Source organism: Magnolia sinica, chromosome 5, assembly GCF_029962835.1.
Source record: "Magnolia sinica isolate HGM2019 chromosome 5, MsV1, whole genome shotgun sequence".
Classification (NCBI taxonomy): Eukaryota; Viridiplantae; Streptophyta; class Magnoliopsida; order Magnoliales; family Magnoliaceae; genus Magnolia; species Magnolia sinica.
This window is the reverse complement of record NC_080577.1, coordinates 64,968,044-64,974,066: the sequence shown is the minus strand read 5'-3', so window position 1 is coordinate 64,974,066 and position 6,023 is coordinate 64,968,044. Positions and strand designations below refer to the sequence as shown.

Below are 6,023 nucleotides of genomic sequence, written 5' to 3'. Positions count from 1 at the left end.
GGTTAATGTGGAATTGGATTTGTAATTCATTAAAATGGCACTAATTACCATAACCTCATTTAACCCGAGTTTGAACCTTTACTCACTAGTATAACCAAGCACAGCAACAATGATGTCATGGGTTCGATTCCAGTTTACTGCTAAATAGAGGGGAAAAAAACTCGTTCCTGGTGGAGAAGAATCAATGTTCGATGGCTCAACTCCACCTGGAAATTGATTTTTCAGTAGATCTGTTCAATGAAAAACTGGTTAGAGCCCAGTCCAAATGAAAAATAAAATTTGAATAGGATCGTCCTGACAGCTCAACCCTACCAGTTTGGAGTCCAGGCTGAAGCCAGCCTTGGGTCCGGCCCATCGACAACCCTAGTTATATGCTCAGTGTTTTTAAAATAATGATTCAAATTCTATTGATTTCAAAATGAGCAGCAATTCAAACCTCAGGGTGGGATTCGATAACACCTAAAAATACTATTCAACGGTGTTAGGTGCATTTTTAGTCTGAAAATTTATTTTACAACATGTTTGGATGATGTCTTTTCTGAAAATATGTTTGTGGGAACGCTGTTTGGAGCATTAATTCAGTTTACATCAGGGGAATTCTATGTTTTCCTTGCATTTAGTTTTCATCCTTCTTCAATTGAATGATTCTTTATTTTTATGTTGCAGAGTCCTCTAGTGGTGGTTCGACCTCAAATAATTACAGAAGACGCACAGGAGAAGTTATCGGTATAGTTGTCGGAGGTGCAGGTGGACTACTGATACTCGCATCCATTTCCTATCTATGGTGGATGAAGGATGCACCTGGCCATATGCGAGTGCACACAGACTCACCAAGATTTGTATTTTTAGCATTATTGTAATTGTAATTGTAATTAATTGAATGAAGGATTGTAATTGATTCATTATTGAATGAATGATTGTAATTAAATGAATGAATGATTGTAATTGTAATTGATTGAATGAAGGATTGTAATTGAATGAATGAATGATTATGCAGGTGGTAATTGAATGAATGAAGGATTGTAATTGAATGAATGAATGATTATGCAGGTGGTAATTGAATGAATGAATGATTATAACTTTTTTAAAATGTAGGAAATAACTATGGATATTGACCGTAGCTGGTAATTTGACAACTGTAGCTGCTATTAAATTCGACATATTGCTACGGATCCTGCACTACTTTTAGCTACAAATATTATCCATAGCTGTACATACTTTTTGCTACAGAAATGATTGCTACGGATTATATCTGTAGCTATTTTAATCAATAGCTATAGATTAAATCCATAGTTATAGGTTTTAGACCTATTGCTACGACACCTACGACTACGATCGTGCTACGAACTAAAACCGTAGCCATATCTCTTTAGCTACAACGTTTATCCATAGCCTTTGCCCAGTTTTCTGGTAGTGTTACTACATCGCGATCCTGCACTTGGGGTTATGAACACATATATTTCTATATATGTAACAATTATTAACATGATGTATAAATTATTCTCATGCATTCATTTCATGCATCGCATAATTGCGCCGAATACTTAAGGGCACTCCCTAAATAACCTGTAAGTACTACTTACAGTAAAGGGTGGCCTAGGAGATCATCCTTGAATGCCCACAATATGTGGAAGCCTACTAAGATTGTGGAAGCCTACTCCAAAAGGGGGAGATGCAGTTTAATGGGATACAACTCAAGCAAGTGGACTGATCAACCCTCTTGATGCATTCAAGAATCCGTGCATCTAATGACATTTATGCATTCCTATTTTAATAATGATGTGAACAATTATTAACATGATATGACTGTGTGTGAGGTGTGATTCTAATTTGTAACGCCCTGAAATTCGGGGGTCGAGCATAACTCAGCTCCCGAGTTCCAAAACATCACTTACGCAACATATTTAATGATGGATGTATGTTGACTGTATTAGTGCATAAAATATGGAATAGATTAAGCCAAAACACAGATATGATTCAGGGATAAGTGAATAAAGCAAGCGGAAGACTTATAGAAAAATATGTGTACAAGTGTGAATCCTTGAAGTACATATACAAGACAGGTCGTATGAAAGTGTTATTTAACAAAATTATAAGTATCAAATTACATCATTTAAGTTCCCAAAAATAATCCCGCACATCAGACCGAGGCTCGCTAGAACCCGTCTGAAAACTGCATATAGGAGAAGGCAGCCTCGTCATCATCCAGCTCCCGCTCTGCCTCAGAAGTCACATCCACATCTGCAACATCAGAGCCTAAGACAGAATCTGGTGGGTGTTTAACACCGCCCCAGAACGTGGGAGTGAGTGATCAACTCAGTGGAACAATAAGGCACTGGTTAACATGTTATCAGTTCAATCAAACAGTAATGATAAAGCAGGACAATTAAATAAATCCTAAGTACTCTTGTTAATGCAAGGATGTATGCAATATGATACGTGCCCTCACGCGTACACCCTCAGCGTCTTCATCTTACGTTACGCATGACATCGCCTCAAATTGCACCACATCTACAAAGCACATGCAAATGCGGTGCATGGATATGATTACCAAGTTGTTATTAGTCCATTTCACACAGCAGGATTGGGAAGCTAAGATACCTTCCTCATATCACCATCCAAACAGGGATCCATACTAGGGTCGTCAATCCTAGACATCTCATACGATCATATGTTTGAGGTCGTAGCAAAGGGCTTGTCACCAATCATTGCACGCCTTTCATGCCTTTACTACCACAATTCGGCTGGTCACCTCCTTGCGGTATCCAGGTATGCTCGAGGTCACTACAAAGGGGTCGTCACCAATCAATGTAGGCCGACAACACGAATATAGTGTCCCATACCACCATAATCGGCTCACGAGTTTAGTTGCTCACTGATCACTACGGGGAGGCTCGTCACCCCAGCGTAGGCCGACAGCTCGGCCACGGTGTCCCATACCACCATGTCCGGCTCATGAGTCTTAGTGGATCAAGTACCATAGTTAATAGGATTTCACTGGTAAGCTCGGTACCCTAGATTCAAGCAGTAGCGTCCATACATGGTGAACATACATCGGACAATCGGGTTACTTGACGAACTCGACTGGCACGAGTGCACGTTGAATTGAACGACATAGAGTGCGCAAACACTCCGCATGGCCAAACCACTGCCGACAACTCTAATACGACTCGGGTTCGTCTAATACGTCCTACGTGGTGAAAGCAACCTCAACCACAAATATAAAGTCGATTACCGATTTCCTGGACTAAGGTATAGTCCCAAACACCTTACACTACAACAGATATTCATGTTGAATGTAAAACAGTAATGGAACAACAACTTAAATCATGGTACATACACATCTGAAGAATCTCAACTTAACATAAATGTAAGAATAGGTAATGCTTGAATTTAAATAACATGGAATGTAATTTGCATAAATGAAATCATGCGCATCAATAGGAGTGTTGAGAATCACTTCTCAATGCCCGCAATTAGTGTAAGGAGTTACACTTTAGATCATTCATGCATTTCTACAAACACTTAGCACACATGAAACAACATACATGACGTATGTTGAAATACATGCATCTAGACAGTTCCTTTTACCAAAGAGTTGTCATACATGCATCTAGCATACATACATGACAAATACTCATGGCAAACATAAGTGCATATTTTATACGTATACGGTACTTTATAAATACACATAGAATACACAAATCTCAATATAACACATGCATATCAGGAAAGCAACGTAAACACAACATTTGACATGCAGAATCTCATCCATAATAAGAATAAATCACTAACTGGCCTTGAAAGCCTTGAAAACCATAACCTATACACTTAAAGTCCGCACCTTAAGCAAGGAAAGAAACACCGAACTGATTCAGACGAGTTGTCTTCGTCAACGGCGATAGAATACCCTAAAACAATGATAGAAATGAGATACAACAACACCAAGACTAATCTAAGCTCTAACACAGATTAGGGTTAGGTTAACTTACCCCAAAATGAACTCAGAATCGTCAGAAGAACAATTCAAAGTGAAGGTTCAGAGATGAAGAAGAACAAGGAAGAATTCAAGATGATTCACCAACTTATCTCTCTCACTTTCTCTCTCTTTTCCACTCTCTTTCCAAGCTAGGGTTAGAGAAAATTCGTATGGAAAAGAGAGCTAGGGTTTAAGGACTATAAATAGGCCTCAACTTGACGAAAATAACCCCAGGGTCAAGGTATACTTAGGTTATAACCAAAGCACGCCTTTCTCGATCCAACGAAGCACTTCTGGTGGGCCTATATCCACAAAAGGTCGGACTTAAGCTCACTGACCATGGATCTAGGTCAAGCTGAGTTTTCATACCGACCGGCTCTTCAGATCAGCCATGGCGGACCACACTCAATTCAACGGTCACGGGATCTCGATCAGGTCCACAAGCACTAGAATATGCCTGGGCCACCTTCCCTGATCAGAGGGTGAAATTGGGTCAGAATCTAACGGTCAGAATGCTTAAAATCATCGCGCAAGCGACATGACTCAGATTTCATAAAAACTTATTAAATTCCAATCGTTCTCACACTCTTCACTCCGAACTCAATCAAATCGACCCAGAACATCAGATGGACTTGATTTTCGAGGAGATGGTCAAGCCCAACTCAGTGACCGCAACAGCCTAAGATCATCGCCATTGGACCATCGACGCGCGGTCCAGGTCCGATCCAGATCTTCCAAAAATTTCCCAGAATAACTGGATTTAGCGATGGATCCCAGATTTCAAAGTAACGTAGCGCTAACTAATCTACACATTTAGAGCCATGCAGATGCAATTTAAAGTGATTGATGCGAATTTCACAAGCAATCGAGTGTAGTGCTAATTACCCCAAAAACAACTACTTAAGGAAAGATTAGCACAATAAAATTCCAAGGTCGTTACAATCTACCCCCCTTAAAGAAAATTTTGTCCTCGAAATTCATACCTTCATATAAGCCTCAAGGATCAGAGGGTAGGTCTTTCTGACCTCAGCTTGAGATTCCCAAGTAGCCTCTTCCACGCCATGATGCGTCCATAGCACCTTCACAAGAGGGATAACCTTGCTACGCAATACCTGCTCCTTCCTGTCGAGAATACGTGTCGGTCGTAGTACATAAGTGGCATCCTCACTCAACTGCACTTGCTCCCAACTGATAATACTCAATTGCACTTGCTCCCAACTGATAGAAACATGAAATATGTTATGCACGCCCGTAAGAGGTGTGGGCAAAGCAAGGCGGTATGCTACCACTCCCACTCGATCCAGAACTTGAAATGGACCAATAAATCTCGGCGTCAGCTTCCCCTTCTTACCGAACCGCAGAACTCCCTTCATACGAGAGACCTTCAGAAAAACATGGTCTCCCACCTCAAACTCAAGCGGTCGACGCCTCGCATCAGCATAACTCTTCTGCCTGCTCTGCGCTGTCAGAAGTCGACGTCGAATGATGTCAACCTTCTCTGAAGTCACCTGCACCAACTCCGGGCCAAGCAAACTACGCTCACCAATTTCTGCCCAACAATGTGGTGCTCTGCACGGGCGACCATACAACGCCTCATAGGGAGCCATGCCGATACTCGCCTGGAAACTATTATTATACGCGAACTCTGCATACTAAAGACAATCATCCCAACTGTCTTTGAAATTCAAAACACAAGCTCGCAACATATCTTCCAGGACTTGATTCACGCGCTCCGTCTGCCCATCTGTTTGCGGATGAAACGCGGTGCTGAACTTCAGTTTCACACCCATCGCTTCCTGGATACGAGTCCAGAAGATAGATGTAAAACACGTGTCTCTATCAGACACAATCTCCAGGAGAACTCCATGCAGACGTACTATCTCCTTGATATACAACCTAGCCAACTTGTCTGCAGAGTAAGTGACTCTGATCGGTATGAAATGTGCCGACTTCGTTAATCGATCGACGATCACCCAAATAGAGTCAAATCCCTTTCTCGTCCTCGGCAACCTAGAAATAAAATCCATAGAGATGAAATCCCATT

At 41.2% G+C, this 6,023-nt stretch overlaps 1 long non-coding RNA gene across 1 annotated transcript; it reads left to right on the top strand.

Moving 5' to 3' along the window:
- Positions 1-238: 238 nt before the first annotated feature.
- On the top strand, positions 239-1,086 carry LOC131247331 (uncharacterized). Its single transcript, XR_009171643.1, has 2 exons — positions 239-862; positions 1,019-1,086. It is a non-coding gene; the product is annotated as an uncharacterized LOC131247331 (long non-coding RNA).
- The last annotated feature ends 4,937 nt before the right edge of the window (positions 1,087-6,023 follow it).